The following is a 20,794-nucleotide window of genomic DNA, read 5'->3' on the forward strand; positions in this document are numbered from 1 at the left end:
CTTTTATTTGTCACCTGCCATCCTAAGTAATTTGCCTCTTTTTAAAACAATATTTATTTATTTGGGTGCACCAGGTCTTAGTTGCAGCATATGGAATCTTTAGCTGCGGCATTCAGACTCTTTAGTTACGGCATGTGGGCTCTAGTTTCCTGACCAAGGACCGAATCCAGGCCCCCTTCATCGGGAGCTTGGAGTCTTAGCCACTGGATCACCAGGGAAGTCCCCTGCCTGACCATTTATAGGAATGTGTGTATGTATTCTGAATAGCAAACCTAACAGCTCTTATACAGTATAACCTCGTGCAGTAGAACTTTACTGGTTTGTGTTAATTCTATTCAACAACAACAGGATACATTTTTTAGAATTCCAAGTTAGAAAATAGAAAGAAATGTGATATTGTTGCTTTTGCGACCATACTGGAACTCAGGCTTGTCTAATTAGAGTGTTGCCAGTAAAATTCCTTGTAGAAGAGTCATGCTTTCATGCCTAAGTAAGAATTCTTTGTAATAAACGTATTGACTATTGGTGTATACAAATGATACACAAATAATATTTTCACTGACTAGTGTTTGGGGTTTCTTCCTTAAACCTTTCTTCCTTATGGGGTTTTAATATCCTTCCTGCCATCTTGTTTATGTTGCCTACTCATCCAGACTGTGTCCGAATGGATATAAACTTCAAATCAGTGAAATTTGACTAAATAAGGTTTTCCTCTAATGGAAAAATCAGTCACCTGACAACACACTCAAGTCACTCTCCAGCGCCCCACCATCTGGTCCAAGGACACTGTGTCCTGGTCAGAGAGCCTTAGCTGTTTGCCAACCCATTCTTGTAACCGCCCTGCAGGGCAGGCATTTCCCTGTGAAACCCCACAGTGATGTTCAGGCATTATAATTACAGACAAAAATGGAGGCACAGGAAGGCTTATCGTTTCATGTGATTCCGCAGAGAAAACCGTACTTTCCAAATGCAGGCTGTGGTCCATTGGTAGGTCCTGAAGTCAGTTCAGTGGGTGGAAACAGACTAGCATTTTAGTTTTTAAAAAATGGAATAGTATCAAGCAGAAAATATGTGAGTGCCTCCCAGGCTGTAAGAGTCAGAGCTGTTTGTTTTAGGTGTGTCTGTGTGTGCACACTGGGTCACGGTGTTAACATGACCTGAGTTTTTATTGTGGGTCTTGATCAAAGCTATCCGATAGAGAATAGTTTAAGCAATTCCAGATTTGTTGTTCAGTCACTTAAGTCCTGTCTGACTCTTTGCAACCCTGTGAACTGCAGCACACCAGGCTTCCCTGTCCTTCACCATCTCCAAGGGTTTGCTCAAACTCATGTTCATTGAGTTGGTGATGCCATCCAACCATCTCATCCTCTGTTGCCACCCCCTTCTCCTCCTGCCTTCAACCTTTCCCAGCATCAGAGTCTTTTCCAATGAGTCGGCTCTTCACATCAGGCAGACTACATAATTAATAACTGAAGATTCAGCTTTTTCTCCTTTAGTTACAATTTGGCCATCTATGCCCCCAATCATTTCTATGCCCTGGCATACTCTGCCCTTTCAGAGTCACCTGCTACATGGAGCTGCAGTGATGCCTGGCCATTGATTAGTAAAGTGAGTTAGTCTTAACAACTCATCAGTCATGGTCTGATTTTCTTATCAAATAAGCAACATTTGGGTAAATTCACAGGATTGTGTCACAGCCACAAAAGACCTTAAAGTTGTGGAGGTTTGGACTCTGAAAAGCACTGCCTGCCCTGAAGGGCCCAGATTTGTGAGTTTGGATCCTAGCTTCCCCCTCTTACTCGCTGTGTAGCCTTGGGCAGCTTACTAAACCTCTCTGTGCCTTGGCGTCCTCATCTGTGGATAAGTTGTGGTTGATGATAGAGCTTACCTGATCAGGTCCCTTGTGCAGACTGCATGAGTTAACACACCACCCACACCTGGATTTGTTCTTGGCACAGAGTAAGAGACACATTAGCTCTTAGTAGCAGTATGTCCGCAACAGACCCTTCACCTCCTTTACTTTACGGTCAAAATCCTAGAGCTGAAAGCAGTCCTCCCACTGTAAGTAGATCCCTCTGGTTGTTCTAGAACATTAAGGCACGGGGTGCTGAGGGGGCCGCCGGGTTCTGCTCTGGCTGTGGAATGCCGTCCACAGGAAAGGCTGGCAGGAGGCAGTGGTCCATGCTGCCCCAGGCGCTGCCACCTGCTTCACAGGTTTTAGGGTATCTTTTCAGTGTCCCAGGGGCTTCCTTTGTAGCTCAGTCGGTCAAGAATCTGCCTGTAATGCAGGAGACCGGGTTTGATCCCTGGGTCGGGAAGATCCCCTGGAGAAGGAAATGGCAGCCCACTCCAGCATTCTTGCCTGGAAAGTCCCATGGACAGAGGAGCCTGGCGGGCTGCAGTCCATAGGGTCGCAAAGAGTCGGGCCTGACTGAGCGACTAATCCTTATCTTACCCTTACCCTTCAGTGTCCCACTGTTGGATACAAGTGCTGACCCTGAGCAAAGCTCGAATTCCCCCATCCTAACTTTGGAAATAATTGTTGCTTTCTTGTCCCACCTAATAGCACATGTTTGAAAAATGCTTTGTTTCGAGGGATCTCACACGCTTTCAAGGGCAATTTTGCTATTACCCAAATGAAGGTAAAATTCCTAGTGACCACCTGAATGTCAGTTTGTTGCAGCTCCAGGAACAAATGTTCACCAGTGATACTTGGTCTAGTTCTCCCACCTGACCAAGAATTTCATAATTTCTGGAATTTTCCAGCATCTCGAAAGATCAAATAAATTCCAAAGGAAAAATCAGAGCCAAAGGTATAACTTCACTTTGCTTTTAAATCTGCTGCTGTGCCCTCGTCACTTTGCTCAGGCAGGAAAGGGTGTGTGCTAAGTCGTCTCAGTCCTGTCCGACTCTTTGTAACCCTATGGACCATAGCCCACCAGGCTCCTCTGTCCGTGGGATTCTCCAGGCAAGAATACTGTAGTGGGTTGCCATGTTCTCCTCCAGGGGATCTTCCCAACCCAGGGATCAAACCGGGATCTCCTGCATTGCAGGTGGACCCTTTACCATCTGAACCACCGGGGAAGGCAACACAATACTATAAAGCAATTATCCTTCAATTAAAAATAAATAATAATTTTTAAAAAAGACTAGAAGTGATTGGAACATATTTGAAGGCCATAGTCCTGAGGGTGGTGCATGTGGCCGGTGTTAGGAGAACAGTTTGCCGGAGAATTTGAGGACCCCGGTTCCTGTCGGGACCCTACTTCCTCTCAGACAGGGGACCACAGGTAACACGGTCTCCTCTGCCACTAAGTGGCTTCCTCATCTGTATAAAAGAGGGTGAGCTCCCCAGGTGCCGCCTGCCCTGCCCGCCTCGCAGAGAGAGGCTGGAATATGGGCTCTGCGATCAGCTGCCAACGCGAGACTAGGTTATTAGTGCAAGTTGTCTGAACCCAGAAAACACTGGGGCAGGCTGCCAATCTGGGAGGAATTTCCTGGTTGCATCTGTTTTATTCTGCCTTGCCAAAGGTTTGGCTTAAATGCATGAATCAGATTTTGCTGTCTATAGATAAATGTACAGAGCTGACTGCAGCTTCTCTGTGTAATCCCAGACTAATGCCTACAATTCTTTTTACCCCTCGACAGCTGTACTGTCTTGTTTATTTCAAATCCATTTCTCTTGCATGGTGGCGGAGGGAGCCTCCTAGGAGGTAGCGAGCGGAAAGTGCCCCACTGTCCCCAGAGAAGCAAAGTGCACAGTCCAAGGGGGCTCGGAAAACTGCAGAGGTTTTCATCTGTTCACAATAAAACTCATACGGTGGCAGAAACTGAAGTGCAGCTATTTATAGTTCTTGTTTATCCTACTCGGTGGAACCTCCATATGTTTGGCTGTAGAAAATATGAACGGTTTTGACTAAAGGGTGCTGCCTCGGACCCCTTCGGGAATATTCATTAATCATGATTTATGCAGTGTGGTGCCTTTATAATATTTGCAACAAAATCTGAATTCTGAAACTTACCTGACCCCAAGGGTTTTGGTTTGAGATCAGGGGACATACTGTAGACTCTGAGGCACAAAGGCAAGTGTGAAGATGAACGTCACCCATGTGGGCTCGGGGCTTGGAGATGCAGGCTGCCCTTTTCCTGGGTGCAGGTGGGAGGTTGCTACACCTTGTGGATCAGTTACCACTGTCACACTCGTCATTGCCATGGCACCTGGCGAGAAGCTTCATCTGTGACCCTCTCTCTCTCCTCCCTCCCTGCCTCCCTCTTAAAGTCACAGCCGGCCAGTGCCCAGCCCCGGGCTGGATGGCAGGGACCCACATCACAGCACAGGGCCCTGCTCTCTGCTCCACTGGGGCACATTGGGAGGCCAGCCAAGGAGAAGGCTCCCTGGTACCCCACACCCAGGCTGCCGGGTTAAAGAAGCTGTTGGCATGCACCCCAGGTGCTGTTCATTGTTGTTTTTGTTTAGCTGCCAAGTTGTGCCTGACCCTTTTGCGATCCCGTGAACTGTAGCCTGCCAGACTCCTCTGTCCATGGGATTTCCCAGGAATGGAAATACAGGAGTGGGTTGCCATTTCCTTCTCCAGGAAATCTTCCTGACCCAGGGATCAAACCCATGTCTCCTGAATTAGCAGGCAGATTCTTTATCACTGAGCCACCAGGAAAGCCACGCCCCAGGTGCTAGCAGTTGCCAAAAGCCAGCAGTATTTTATGAGCCTTGGAAGTCTTATAGAACCTGTCCGTTTTGAGTGATCAAACGAACACTGCTTATTTATAGCAACTTCTTAATGGTTTAATGATTTACTTAGCCCTCATAATCCTTTGGTGTATTTCTTTTAATTGTTAGAGGAAAGATCCTTTTTAGAGCTAATGTCAATGGGCTCCTCCCTTGGTGATCCTTCCAAAATTCTAAAATAGAATTCCCGACAACTATTCCTGACACACATATTTGAGAATCCAGCTGAAGAGGCAAGTGTTAGTCGCTTAGTTGTGTCTGCCTTTTTGTGAACCCATGGACTGTAGCTTGCCAAGCTCCTCTGCCCATGGAATTCTCCAGGCAAGAATACTGGAGTGGGTTGCCATGCCCTTCCCAGGGGATCTTCCCAACCCAGGGATTGAACCCGGGTCTCGTGCATTGCAGGTAGATTCTTTACTCTCTGAGCCACCAGGGAAGCCCCAAAGGGAAGAAGCAAATGAAACTTAAAAACTTGTCCATGATGAGAGCTGGAATAGCAGGTGCCCATATTCATCTTCTCCAAGCTCTGGAGATAATGCCTCAGACATTATGGTCCCTCTTGCAGTAAAGTGAAGGCACACTTTATAAAAAAATACTCCAGTTTCTTTACAAGGTTGGCTGCCTTTGAACCTGTGCCTTAGGTCTGTATTTTTTGAGATTTTTAGGGAAATGTGATGAGAGTCCTGCAAAGAAACCCTTGTTGACATCTGCTAGGAATGGCCATAGAGAAAGTTGATGGATTCTTTTCCTGTGAAATTGAATTCATAGACTCTGGAAAGTAGTCTCAGTAAGGCACCCGCCCCTTCTCTCTCTTCCATCTGCCCTCAGCTAACTGTTCTTATCCTCTAAGACTAAACTCATGGTTCCACCAGCACTCTCAGTTTGGTGTGAGATGATTTTTAAGAGGTACCTCTTAGCCTGAACCCTGTCTTAATAGGGAGAGACTGTTTACTAGTCTTCAAGATCATTCTGGCAACTGCTGGGGAAAGAGCCCATTTGACTGGAAACACCAGATCCACCACCCCCTTCGCCAGCGGATCTGGCCCAGCCAGACTGGTAGGTAACAAAAACAAAAACAAACCTTTGAATTGCTCCTTGCAAGCCTTCAAGGCTCTGGTGCCAGAGGAGCTCCATGCATTCCTAAGACACGTGAGCCACAGCTCACCCTCCCACCCCCCGCTACTATATAGACTGTGCCCGGCACACTCTTGGTGTTGACGGCATCTGTTGAGCATCTGTGTGCACCAGACACTATGTCAGGTGCTGGGGACAGTGTAAATTCAACCATTAACCTTGACCTTGAAGGGGTGCTGGGCATGTAAGCACTTCTCCTGTATCACAATACGTGGGAAGTCCTCACGGGAACACAGCTGGGGAAGGGTCAGTGCAGGGAAAGCAATGGAGAGAAAATCTGTGAGCCACCCTCAAAGCTGGCTCAGGTTTTCAGGTCATATGGACAGGAGTTCGAGAATTGCTAACATGCATGATCAAACTCCTAAGAGCCCGAGTAATGGTGAGGATCCTTCTAGAATTCTGTCTTGGCTTGCAGCGGCCGTGCAATGTGTTTAGACTGATATGTCTTCCAGCATGAAAGGAGGTGCAAATGGTAGTGTCATGTGACCGAGGCCTAAAGCTGGACTGTCCCAGGGAGTCAGGGACATGTGACCTTCCCCAGGACCACGGGGCCAATTCTGTCTTCTCTCTGCTGGCCAGGGAACAGGCAGGAGGGGGTTGGCTGCATTGTCAAGAAAGGGTAGAAAGGCAAATACACAGTGCCTTCTGCCCTGATGATCCGTTTTGAAAACAGCAGAAAATGTTTGTATTTATGTCGCTAGTAGTTGTTTTAGGAACTCAGCCCTGTTACTGAACCATAAAGATGTTGCTTTTTTTCCCTTTATATTCAAATCAGTGCCTTTTTGAGGCAAATGCTGAGGAAATGTAACAGAACATCTTGAGTTTAAGAAGAACTCCTCTTTGGGGTTTCCTGTAGGGGATACAAATTGTTTCTTTTAAAAAGTGTTTCAATCCCAATTGGGATTGACATATATACACTGCTGCTGCTCAGTCGCTTCAGTCGTGTCCAATTCTGTGCGACATAGACGGCAGCCCACCAGGCTCCGCCGTCCCTGGGATTCTCCGGGCAAGAATACTGGAGTGGGTTGCCATTTCCTTCTTCAATGCATGAAAGGGAAAAGTGAAAGTGAAGTCGCTCAGTCGTGTCCAACTCTTAGCAACCCCATGGACTGTAGCCTACCAGGCTCCTCCGTCCATGGGATTTTCCAGGCAAGAGTACTGGAGTGGGGTGCCATTGCACTACTGGGCATAAAATAGGCTTCCCTTCTAGCTCAGTCAGTAAAGAATCTGCCTGCAATGCAGGAGACCCAGGTTCAGTTCCCTGGAGAAGGAAATGTCAACCCACTCCAGTATTCTTGCCTGGAGAATTCCATGGACAGAGGAAACCTGGCAGGCTTGGTTGTCCATGGGGTCACAAGAGTCAGACACGACTTAGCAAGTAAACCACCACCATGCATAAAATAGGGCTTCCCAAGTGACTCAGTGGCAAAAGAATCTGCCTGCCAATGCAGGAGACATGGGCCAGGAAGATTCCCTGGAGGAGGAAATGACAACTCACTTCAGTATTCTTGCTTGGAAAATTCCATGGGCAGGGGAGCCTGGCAGGCTACAGTCCATGGGATCACAAAGAGTTGGACATGACTTAGCACACAGGCACAGTATAATATACATAAATAGATAATTAATGGGAACCTACTGTGTAGCACAGGGAACTCTATTCAGTGTCTGTGGTGACCTAAATGGGAAGGAAATCTGAAAAAGAGAGCGTCAGCAAGTCCCAGCTCACTCTGCTCACCTGACGACAGGCCAATAAATTGGAGATAAGGTGTTGAGGCCAGGAATATCACTTTATTCAGAGAGCTAGCTGACCAAGAAGATGGCAGACTAATGTCTCAAAATAACCATCTTATCAGGTCTGGATACCAGGTTCTTTTATGGATCAGAGATGGGGGGCGGGGGGAGGTGTGGAAGCAAAGTAAAAAGGCCATTAATCTTGCAAATATCTCCTAGAATGGCAGGCCTCAGGCAGAGGAGGTGTTAATTTCTTCCTGCCATTCACTTTGAGGACAGGGTACTAAATGAATAAAAGCACTTTGCTTTAACAGTCAGGCAGAGGGGCAGGATTCTCTGAGGCAGCCTATTATGTGTGATTATAATAATAAAAGCAACGGAAAGCAAATCAAAGAAACACTTCTAACATGGAGTCAGCAATAGCTTTTTCCTGTAACAGGGATATATATACACTGATTATATTTATATATGTATATATACACTGACTCACTGTGCTGTACAGCAGAAAATAATACAACATTGTAAAGCAACTGTACTCCAGAAATATTTAACAACAAACCAAAAAACCCACAAAAAACCAAAAACCAGTGTTTCAAGTTAGTACTCCCATTCCATCCTCGCCTGCCTCCACGAGAGAAGCACGGGACACCGGTGATGTCCATCTGGGTGCTTGGTCGAGTGTCTCACGTGGAACACGGCCCCCTGATTCCCCCGGGCGAGTGATTCTCAGCCAGGCACCCGCTCCCCAGCAGACTCCGTGCCCCACACCCACCCCCGTGGCTCCCTGGAAGTCACGTTTCTTAGTCTAGGGTCCTTCCCTCTGGTGTCCATCATAACAGCTCCACCATCGGATGCAATAACCGAGGCTGTGGACAGTGCAAACCCAGGTGACTTATACCCTCTGCTCCAGAGACCACGTGGCCCACATTCCCTGGAAGAGCTCTGGTTTTAAACACTATTTCCCACTGTCACACAAGAGTTTCTACTTGTCAGGCAGTGTGTTAGTTTTCAGTAACAAAGTGCAAATCAATGGCAGGGTTCCCTCACCTGTGGCATGTGACCCAGAGAAACCCAGAGGAACCGAGGCCCTGGGCCCGCTTGCAGGTGGGTCAGAAGTGTTCTGAGCCCCAGGCCACCCTCTGGAGTTAGGATGTGTTGGTGATGCTGGGTCTGTAGAAATCAGCCCTCTGGCTGTACTGGCATTGTTCAGTGTTTATTCAACACAAGGCCCAAACACAGAGGGTGGTGAACACACCCATGTGCATGGACCTGCCATACCCTGGACATCTGTGCCACCCTGGATCCTGACAGCACCAAGTCGAGCTCCCCAGCCAGAACCTGCTCTTCAACTGAACTGTCCGCCTCTCCCAACCCTAACGAAATTCCCCTTCTTCTGGGTGTTAAAAAAAAAAAAAAGGAAAAGGGCCCCTGCCTCTTTCTCTCTCCCAGCCTTAGTTTACATCCTAAATCCTTTATGTTTGTGATGGTAACTCACAGCTGCCCTTGACTGAGGGCGACTTTCGGCTCCTCTGAAATGTGGCCACACTGTCCTCACACTTTGCATCACCCACTCAGAATAGATGGGCCTTCAGTATCGGTTTATTTGCCCAATGGTGGTGGAAGGCAGGCACTGGGCAGGTTGTGTTCACACCTGCCATCTCAAAATATAGGTTCTTCTTTGATGTCTTAAACACTAATTTACATTTGGATTTCTCTGGTGGCTCAGACAGTAGAGAATCTGCCTGCAATGCAGGAGACCTAGGTTCACTCCCTGGGTTGGGAAGATCCACTGGAGAAAGGAATGGCAACCCACCCCAGTCAGGATTCTTGCATCTGAAATCCCATGGACAGGGGAGCCTGGTGGGCTACCGTCCATGGGGTCACAAAGAGTCAGACACGACTGAGAGACTAACACTTTCACTTTCAAGTTTACATTTAGTCCTAATACCCCTAGGAGCTCAGTCATCACCAGCCTGCTGAGAGCTCAGCCCTGATATCTCGTCCTGGCCACCCTCTATGTGGCTGTGGTTGTGGGACCATCTCTCCAGGTATAACTAGGCTTGGTGGTTATAACCAGTTATAACCAAGGTGCACTGGTTCAGTTCTTCCCCAAAAGCCTCAGGCACGATCCACGTTGTGGTCCCTGAGTGTTGCTTCATGGTTACAGGTTACACTTCCTCCAGCCACTTCCTTCTATCCAGAGAAGCCAGAATGTGCTTCTCTGCTTTAATTTTTACAAGTACTGTGACCACCATCCAGTCCTCCGTCCACACGGTGACATGGGGATAAATCTGCTTTCATTCACACGCTAACCTCACGACAGCTCTCTCCTGGAGTCCCAGCTCATATGCAGCGTGCCTAACAAACAGCGCTCCCCTGATCTTCCTGAATCCCTGTGAGATCCAGGGGTGATGAGCTCCACATCTCAGATGAGGAAGCTGAGGCTCAGGTGCTACCTGGCCATCAGTGAGGATGTTTTCTGTCCTCCGGCCCGTCTCTCCCAGCCCCATGCTTCTGCATGGTTATTGTTGTGTCTGTCGTTCAGTCTCTCAGTCTCTCTGCGACCTCATGGACTGTAGCCCAGCTCCTCTATCCTTCACTGCCTCCTGGAGTTTGCTCGCAATCATGTCCACTGAGTCAGTGATGATATCTACGCAACTCATCCTCTGCCGCCGCCTTCTCCCGTTACCCTCCTCACATGTTAGTATTGGGTACCGTGAACGCACCATCGGTGGCAGAAGGAGATTATCTGGGTGCCTCCACGGGAAGCAGAGGGCCCTCAGGAGGGCGATACCCACAGGGAACACTGGAAGGGAAGGTGGCGAGGAGAGCTCTGGGGTGGGGCTCGGCGCAGCACACGGCTCTGCGCGTCCTTCTCCACTCGGACTCCTTCTTGGTCAAGTTCAGAGAGAGCCTCTGGCCCCCCGCTGCTGCTCAGGAGCAGCCCTGGAGGATCCCATCCCCATCGGAGGAGCGGCCTGTGGACCCCCTTCCTGTCTATGAGGACAAGCTCGGTTTCCCTGTGGTTGTCATGGAGACTGGCCACACTGAAATAAGGAAAACCCATTTCTGGAACATGGCGATGACCTGTTTTCCAGTTTGGCGACTGGAGAACCTCACAGGTGTGCCCTGTGGGCCTTCTGATGACATTCGAGGGGTCTCCGGGCCCAGCTTCCCGAGGACTTTCATCTTTCCCTCGGCCCCTAACTCAGAGCACTGCGTGGGTTAAGTTAGCGGAGGAGAGGAGGACCATGATGAGAGGCAGGGAGGTCCTTGCAGCTGCCGACCAGGCAGCAAGTGGGCGACGCATCTGATGTAACATGAGGCCTTCCCAATTCTGAGGCATGTTGGGTACTTAGAGTGTGTACGTGTATACACACATATATTCTTGTTGAATGAATAAATCAGGGAAACTGATGAATCAACAAATAACCCAACAAATGAAATTGATGAATCAAGAATAAACCTTAGGGTCCTGAACGGTGACTTCCACGCCTGGCAGTGACCTCAACCGTGGAGGGAATCAGAGCTTCCTGACTATTCACCATCAGGGAGAGAGTGAAGGCTCTGACCAGCGCCCAGCGTGCACTCCCCGCAACCACAGTGACCTTGACACAGTCTGTCCCGCTGCACTGCATGCTAGCAGGATATTCCCAAGAGCTTGCTCTCAACACATGGGACAGGGTGGGAGCTGCCCGACTGAACGGAAGTTGTCCTAACTCATGCGTTGGCTTGTTTCAAGTAAGCAGAATTGGCAGTGCGTTTAGTTTTCTGTGTACTTGACTCTGCGTCTCTTTTTCTGTTAATTCTGGAAAAGGCAGGAGGGCGTGGTGCAATCTGAAGAGGGTCCACAGAGGCAGGGTTTTAATCAGGCGGCGGGTGAATATGCAAATCCGGAGACCACTGAGAACCACAGCTTATCGCTTATCATGTGCACCGGGCTGCCTGGGGAGACAGCCACAGCCGCTATCAGCTCTCGGAGTCCCTCCGCACAGTGAGTTTGGAGGATGGATTGAGGATGTAATTACTGGGGAATCCAGCAACAGAGAACTCCAAAAGCCCTCGTCCATCTCTCCATGTACTTGACTTTAACCTGAGCTGTGATTGGTCCTCCCAGGCCATTTGTAAGAGGCAAAGCTCCCACAGCCAAGACAGACCTGCTGACAGTTTCCGGGGAGCAAGTTAATCTGGGTCTCCTCCTCTTTCTTGGCTAGGGTCTCCCAGAAGCAGCCTAGCAAGAGCTGGTCCCACGCAGAGCCAGCCCCCTGCACCTCCCAGGATGGGAGTAAACCCAGATCAGACGAGGGTTTTGGTGTCCGTATTTGATTTAACATCAGTGTGTACCTCTTTCTAATAGGAATTCTATTAACAGTCATCTTGTCAGGTTTTTTTCCACTTCCACAATCATTTTCCTTTTTATAGCCATAATAGCTGTCTTCTAGAAAATACATACTTGGTACTTTGAACCATGTACCCCCAGCTCATTATAAAACATAACCTTGACCCTGAAGACAGCCCACGAGATCTGATTTCAAGCTATAGGCCACAAATACTCTTTTTTTATAGCACCTGTCTAGTCAGCATTAGCTATTCACTGGTGAAAAGTGTTAGTGGCTCAGTCACGTCCAGCTCTTTGCAACTCCATGGACTGCAGCCCACCAGGTTGCTCTGTCCTTGGGCTCCTCCAGGCAAGAATACTGGAGTGGGTAGCCATTCCCTTCTCCAGGAGATCTTCCCGACCCAGGGATGGAACCCGGGTCTCCTGCATTGCAGGCAGACTCTTTACCATCTGAGCCACCAGTGCTTCCCTATACTGGAGTTCAAAAGAATGACACTGAAACAAATGTGTTCAGAATCGAAGATGGGTTAGTTCATTGTAAGTGCTACTTACTGAAGTGAGCTAACATTTAGAATATTTAATACATATGAATGATTGCTACACTGATTGTCGGATAGTTACATGAAGTGTTCTCCGGTTAAGCTCAAAGCAAGTCTCTATTGTAACGAACTGATTTTGCCGGTGGAGGTAGTATCCTACCGTAAGCACAGTTTATATACATTATTTCACTTGACTAACTGTTCTGTAAAAGAGGAATTGCTCCCATTTTGCAGATGGACACAGAGGTTCAAAGAGGCTACTCCTCTGAAGTAAGATTTGAACCCAGAGCCACTTGTCTCTAAAGCCCAGCCCTCAAACACTCCATTACACAGCTTTGCTCTTTGCTGCCAAGTCCTCACTTGTTGTTAGAGACAGCGGCAGAAGGCGGAGCTTTCCCAAGCCCTGCAGATGCTCGGCCCACCCCAGCATGCTCAGGAGACCAGGTTAGGTTTCCCACATCAGACATGGTGACCACTGTGTATCATGATGAATGCAGACACACCCCAGCACGCTCAGGAGACCAGGTTAGGTTTCCCACATCAGACGTGGTGACCACTCTGTATCATGATGAATGCAGACACACACACACACACACACACACACACACACACACACTGGCAGACGTGGTGACACACACACACACACACACACACACACTGGCAGACGTGGTCACACACACACACACACACACACACACACACACACTGGCAGACGTGGTGACACACACACACACACACACACACACACTGGCAGACGTGGTCACACACACACACACACACACACACACACACACACACACACACACACTGGCAGACGTGGTGACCACTCTGTATCATGATGAATGCAGACACATGATGAATGCAGACAGACAGACAGACACACACACACACACACACACACACACACACTGGCAGACGTGGTGACCACTCTGTATCATGATGAATGCAGACACACAGACATACACACACACACTGGCCTGGAACAGCACCTGTGTATGAAATCCTTAGGATGCAAGCTAAGAATTAGAATCATAACTGTGTTTATCTTATCCTCTTTGCATCCAGCAAGCGAGAGAGAATAAGGTGAGAGCAGAGGGAAGATGGAGGAGGGAACACTGTCGGATCAAACAATGAGACGATCCTGTGTGTAAAGACTGGTGGGAAGCTTAGAGTAGCTTTCTGGAAATACCTGTCTAGAAGGAAGAAGGGGCTTCCAAGGCTCTGGTAAGGCAGCTGCCACTGTGGCTAGAGTGTGGGACACTTGTTCACCCAGAGACCATCCTCGCCTGACACAGTCAGAACTAGGGGCGGCAGTCTTCTCGAAATAAGCAGGTGGTGAGGTGCTGGAATCTGGATCAACAACCAGTCCAGTATCTCTGGGCAGAGTGTCATCTGGAGGGCAGAGTTTTTGGAATTCCTCTGGCATGGAGACTCATGTTCAGGACAGACTCAGAGGAACAGGCCGGGTTGGGCTTTGTCCCAAAGTCATGGCCCCCTGGGATCAGCAGGCCTAAGTCAGGGGACTAGAGATGCCATGACTGATGCTGAAGCTCAGTCTTCTTGTTGAAACCAAGATGTGAACACAAACTCAGATTTTGTTCCCCAGAGAAGCACCTTTGCTCACGCCCTTAAAAAGACATTACAGGAGACGTCCCTGGTGGTCCAGTGGTTAAGAGTGTGCCTTGCAATGCAGGGGTCGCGGGTGTGATCCCTGGTGGGGGGACCAAGATCCCACTTGCTATAGAGCAACTAAGCCCAAGCTCCGCAACTACTGAGCCCACACACCACAAATAGAGAGAAGCCTGTGGACCACAACAAGAGATCCCCCGTGAGCAACAAAGATCCTGAGTGCTGCAGCCAAGACCTGATGCAGCCAAATTTAAAAAAACAAAAAAAAGGATTTTGCAAACTCCGAATGCCAAATCCTGGAAGGAGTTGGATTCCTGATAATTTTCTTTAGATCTAGAATTTCTCCTAAAGCCCTTGAGTCATATTTGGTTTCCCTGTAGTCAGACTCCCTGAACAATGACCTCGCCCTTAGGGAGAAGGGGGCACACCCTAAGGTGTCAGTGGCCCCTGCCCACCATGGACCCCCAGTTTCCTGGGGGAAGTTTCCTGGACTTGGCCGAGCTGGACAAAGCCTTGCTGGCCCGAGAGCCACAAGCTCAGAGGACCAGCAGTGCCATCTTGTGGGAGAGCTCTCGAAGTGCCTGACGTCAGGCCGAAGGAGGGAGGCAACCTTGACAATGAGAGACAAAGCAATGCCTGGGTACACTCAAGTGCGAGGGCTCCCTCTGGTCACCAGCAATGCTAATTGGGATTTTGGTGTCCAGAAAATTAATAGCTTTAATAAGCAAACGCCAAGCCAGAAAGATATTTCAAGAATTAACAGTGGCCAGGAAGGATTTTGGTTGCCTTCCATTGACTAGGAAATGTATTCAACATCACCCCAGATGGGATATATTTCTCCGTAAACTCGGTGAGAACACAAAGTCACAACAGACCACAGCCACAGCTTCAGCTTCTAGACCACCTTGAGGCTTGGTCCTCCCAGCAAGGAGATGGCTTTTCCCAGGAGTCCGTCGCAGAACCTGAGCCCAAACTAAGAGATGAGAGGCTCGGACCCCATGCACTCTGCTGATGGCAGCAGATGAAGCCGAGCCCCTTCCTTCTCGCTGGGCTGTGGCGTCCTGTCCTTCCTGTTGTTACACACGTGTGTGCACATGCTCACACTCAGATCTCAGCCTAAACGCCGCCTCTCAAGATCTGCTCCTGCTTCCTTCAAAAAGTACCCCCCAGCCACGTGCACCCCACACCCAGGGTGTTAGCCACTTGTCAGAAAGTGAAATCGAGCCTCTGATGCAGCTTTCTGGGCCCGAGCGTTCATCAGAGCCCTGCTCCATGATTCCCAGGCAGCTTTGACTTTTAGGGAGATTTTTAGGGAACAATCCCTTTCTAAGCACTCACGCACTTTCTCACCAGGAAGGGCGGGAACGTCACATGACAACTGCTCCCAGGTCCCCATGTAGCCAACATGACGGTGCTCCCGCCACCACTACTGGCGTCCCCACCAGCTTCCTTCCCAGCTTGCTTCCTGTGCTGTGACCACAGCTGGGGGTGGACGAGGAGCTGGTGGGCCGGGTGGAGCTGCCCACCGCGGGGCAGCTGCCCCACCTTAAGCTCAAGTGGCCTCATCACTGCCCAGGCTTTCTTCCAGTCTTCCGTGGGCTGGGAAACTAACAAGCAGGCCGTTCTGATCGGGTCAGACAGGAATCAGATAGACTGAGGACCCAGAGGGCTTTTTTTTCTTTAAGTCCATGGTTTGGTGACATCTGTGTATGTATCTCAGATCCTCTTTTTGCTTACCTGGAAGCTTCTCTGTCCTGGATCAGCAGGGTTATTCTACACAGCCAGGGGATCTGAAGATGAGACAGAACTGAACCAGCTGTGAATCAGCAGTGGAGACATAGGAGGGGCTGGGGATGTCATCACCCCAACACCTACCATTTGCCAAGTACTTGCTGTGTGCTAAGCAGCATGTGTATGCATAGCACCTGGTGAGAGAAGGTCCACTGCCACCCATTTTACAGATGAGGAAACTGAGCCTCAGAAGGTCAGACGCCAGCCCACCCACCAATCATTGGCGGAGTTGGGATGGTCTGACATCAGAACCCACACTCAGCTGGCATCCACCTGCCACCGTCCTCTGGGTCTCCTTCTTAGACCGTGTAGACTGCATTTTGACTCAATGGATAGTTTGAAACCAAGATTTGTTCCTGAAGCTTGGGAGCTGAGATGTGGGCAAAGGTGGGGCCTGGGAACCAACAGAGAGCATGGAGCTGAGAGATCCAGACCTGCGTCCTCCGGGCTGTGCTTCCAAGGACCACAAACAAGAGTCAGCCTTTTCCAGCCACCGTGCCTTCACCTGTAACAGAGGGATAGCACCTGCTGAAGAGCATCAGATGCGTCAATAACTTCTATGGAAGTGCTCCGTGCCCTAGTGAAGTGCTAGAGACGTAAATGGTGGTTTTCAAGGAAAAAGAATCCATTACCAAGTCAGAAAGGGAGTGCTGAGGCCGATTTGAATACCTTGTACTGTCTGCCTGGATAACGGATCCTCTGACTGCATGTAGATTACTTACTTTAAAAATCTGCATCTCTAAATCATGTGTAAAATCCAGAACCGAAAAATAGAGGCTGTTCCATGACCCAGTTCTCAGCCCTGAAATGAGGGCAACAGGCTAACGCTCTGGGCTGACCTTGTTCCAAGTCTGGCTCAGAGCGCTTATCTATTGTGTAGGCATCAGATGACTTTCTGGACCTCTCTGATTTACTGTCCCCTCACCTATAAAATGGAGAAGGAAATGGCAACCCACTCCAGTATTCTTGCTTGGAGAATCCCATAGACAGAGGAGCCTGGTAGGCTACAGTCCGTGGGGTCGCTAAGAGTCGGACACGACTGAGCGACTTCACGCTTTCACCTATAAAATGGGCTTCCCAGTTGGCTCAGCACGTAAAGAATCCATCTGCAATGCAGGAGAGCCGGGTTCAATCCCTGGATCGGGCAGATCCTTCTGGAAAAGGAAATGGCAACCCACTCCAGGATTCTTGCCTGGGAAATCCCATGGACAGAGGAGCCTGGTGGGCTACAGTCCATAGGGTCGCAAAGAGTCAGACACGACTGAGCACCTAACACATATTGACAGGTGGACACTGGAAACCCACATGCATCAAACGTTTGGCAGCTACACAGGCCAAGTGTGAGGGAGCTGCAGTTTCTGCTTGGGAGGGTTGCTGCTGCTGCTGCTAAGTCACTTCAGTGGTGTCTGATTTTGTGTGACCCCATAGACAGCAGCCCACCAGGCTCCAATGTCCCTGGAATTCTCCCAGCAAGAATACCGGAGTGGGTTGCCGTTTCCTTCTCCAATGCATGCATGCATGCTAAGTTGCTTCAGTCGTGTCTGACTCTGTGCGACCCCATGGACAGCAGCCCACCAGGCTCCTCTGTCCGCGGGATTCTCCAGGCAAGAATACTGGAGTGGATTGCCATTTCCTTTTCCATGGGAGAGTTACAGGGACTCTAATTCCCGCTAATTCCATCAGGTTTGTGGTTCCTTTAAATTTAAATAAATATGATTTTCAAAGACTGGAAAGGCCTGAGGATGTGGGGAGGGCAGGAACAATATTTTTCACCATCTCTGTTTCGTGAAAGTAATGTTGCTTCTTCAAACCAACATCTGTCAGAATGATTCTCATCAGATTAAATAAATCCTCAAAGCCGCTCTCACAGTTTATAGAATCTTGGAAATGTAGGTTATGCTTCACGTGGAACCCTAATGGAATTTAAAACAAGTGTGTCTTTGCAAGCACAGCTTCGAGAGCACACGCTTTACTGGGGTTTGTGAATTTAAGGTACCATGTCTCAAGGAGTTTAGAGAGTGCTTTTACTACAGGAAGGTAATAGACAATCACTGACCAGTTTGAGATGCTATTTAATTGAAGATGGAAAAGACCAAGTCTGATGAAAACCAGCACTGCACACACACTCCGCCAAACAGACGTGTGAAAACAGAGATCACTCTTAGATAAGACATGAGGGGCCAGCCTTCGGCCGGTCACCTTTGCACAGGCAGCTGCCGTGTGTCCTTATGGCCAGTTATGACCTTTTCAGTGTTTTAGAGGAGAGAGAACTTTGTTGGGGGCAGTGGATTTTATGCTATAAAGATCTTGAATGATCAATACAGATGTTTATTATTCCCTGCCGTAAGAAAGCTTATTCTTAAAATTAGTTGCTAACTCTAATCACAGTGAAATACCACTTCATACCCACTGGGCTGGCTTTTATCAAAAAATAAATAAATAAATAACAGAAAATAATTAGTGGTGAGGGGACTTCCCTGGTGGTCCAGTGCCTAAAGCTCTGAGCTCCCAAAGCAGGGAACCCAGGTTCGACCCCTGGTCAGAGATCTAACCAGTCAATCCTAAAGAAAGTCAACCCTGAATATTCATTGGAAGGACTGGTGCTGAAGCTGAAGCTCCAATGCTTTGGCCACCTGAAGGGAAGAACTGACTCATTAGAAAAGACCCGGATGCTGGGAAAGATCGAAGGCAGGAGAAGAAGGGGACGACAGAGGATGAGATGGTTGGATGGCATCACTGAGAGCTTTGAGCAAGCTCTGGGAGATAGCGAAAAACAGTGAAGCCTGGAGTACTGCAGTCCATGGGATTGCAAAGCATCAGACATGACTTGGCGACTGACCAACAACAGGAAACTAGATCCCAAGTGCTGCAACTGAAAGCTCCCGCATGCCACAAAGAAGATGGAGGATCCCAAGTGCTGCAGCTAAGACCCGCCCTAGGCAAATGAATAAATTAAATAAATAAATGTATGATTTTTTTAAAAAGTGGTGAGCGTGTGGAGAAATTGAGCCCGTATGCATTGCTGGTGGGAATCTAAGATGTGGAAACGCTATGGAAAGCCATTCGGTGCTTCCTCTAAAATATTAGCATCTGGAGCATGGTTCTCAAGCTTCCGATGGGAAACCCTTGGCCGTGAAATCCTTGGGGGCGGAGCTGGTGGGTGATTTGTAGCAGTCGAGGCAGGGTGTGCTTGGATTCCAGACAAATCCAAACATAACGACATCAGAGACTTACACTTGGGCCAAACTTACTCATCCCTGGCTGGCTGTTGATCCTGTAGCCAAGCCATATTTGTTAAAAAACAAAAACCGGGAGGGGGGTTCAGGATGGGGAACACATGTAAACCCATGGCTGATTCATGTCAATGTATGGCAAAAACCACTACAATATTGTAAAGTAATTAGCCCCCAACTAAAATAAATAAATTTATTAAAAAAAAAAAAACCCAACCCAGTTAACCACACAACAAAAGCTAAATAAAACAAGACTAGCTTCATGTAGGGAACATTTCTGTGCTGCTTAGTAAGACTTGAAATCCTTAGTCTCATGGAGTAACAAATTACTTGGGGGAATTTCAGGTGTTTTTGCTAAACTCTTTGGGATTAAAAGACGCTTGCTCCTTGGAAGAAAAGCTATGACCAATCTAGACAGCATATTAAAAAGCAGAGACATTACTTTGCCAACAAAGGTCTGTCTATTCAAAGCTATACAGTAGTCATGTATGGATGGGAGAGTTGGACTATAAAAAAAGCTGAGCACCGAAGAATTGATGCTTTTGAACTGTGGTGTTGGAGAAGACTCTTGCGAGTCCCTTGGTCAGCAAGGAAATCTAACCAGTCCATCCTAAAGGAAATCAGTCCTGAATATTCATTGGAAGGACTGATGCTGAACCTGAAACTCCAATACTTCGGCCACCTGATGCAAAGAACTGAGTCATTTGAAAAGACCCTGATGCTGGGAAAGATTGAAGGCAAGATGAGAAAGGGGCGACAGAGTATGAGATGGCTGGATGGCATCACTGACTCAATGGATATGAGTCTGAGTAAACCCCGGGAGTTGGTGATGGACAGGGAGGTCTGGCGTGCTACAGTCCATGGGGTCACAAAGAGTTGGACACGACTGAGCAACTGAACTGAACTTGGGATGTAAACAGCGAACTTTCTGAATGCTGGGACTTTTGCCTGCAGCAAAAGAAAGCTAAAACAAATTATTTCCTTCCGGGGTGGAGCAGCAGAACTGGTGGGATGTGGGCTGGGCAGCTCAGGGGTGACGATTCCACTCTGTCTGCCCACAGGACCAGCCTTAAGCCAAGCCGCCCGCTTCCGAGAGCTGCCCTCACCGCACTCTCCACTATGACTGGCCGGCCCCGCATTCACCTCCCAGGTCCCCTTATCTTTCATTGAGACATTTCAGAGGCATGCACACCTGTGTACTACCTGGAACTGTGTTCTGATGCTTCTAAACCATGACACGTGCAGTTATTTTTATAAAGGCATGTGTGTGCATGCTAAGTAACCTCAGTCATGTCCGACTCTTGCAACCCCATGGACAGTAGCCCGCCAGGCTCCTCTGTCCATGGGATTTCTCAGGCAACAATACTGGAGGGGGTTGCCACGCCCTCCTCCGGGGATCTTCCTGACTCAGGGATTGATCCTGAGTCTCCTGCATTGTGGGCAGATTCTTTACCGTCTGAGCCACCAGAGAAGCCCCTCGGTTCCCTAATGAGAGGTCAAACCCATGCCACCTGCAGTGGAAGCATGGATCTTACATTTTTAATACTTGGCATCCCAGAAGGGCCAAGAGCTTTGCATCAATCGGCTCTGGGAATCTCACCCACTAGAAGCTTCTGGAACCCGGGGACTCTGGCAAGGGGAGCGCCTCACAGCC

General features: G+C 48.7%; 1 protein-coding gene across 1 annotated transcript in view; it reads left to right on the forward strand.

Moving 5' to 3' along the window:
* Window positions 1–20,794, forward strand: part of DAP (death associated protein) — a 67,244-nt gene that overhangs the window by 43,100 nt on the left and 3,350 nt on the right. The gene's annotated exons all lie outside the window — the stretch shown is intronic.

Source organism: Giraffa tippelskirchi, chromosome 8 (genome assembly GCF_054371585.1).
Source record: "Giraffa tippelskirchi isolate mGirTip1 chromosome 8, T2T-mGirTip1v1.2.pri, whole genome shotgun sequence".
In the NCBI taxonomy this organism is placed as follows: Eukaryota; Metazoa; Chordata; class Mammalia; order Artiodactyla; family Giraffidae; genus Giraffa; species Giraffa tippelskirchi.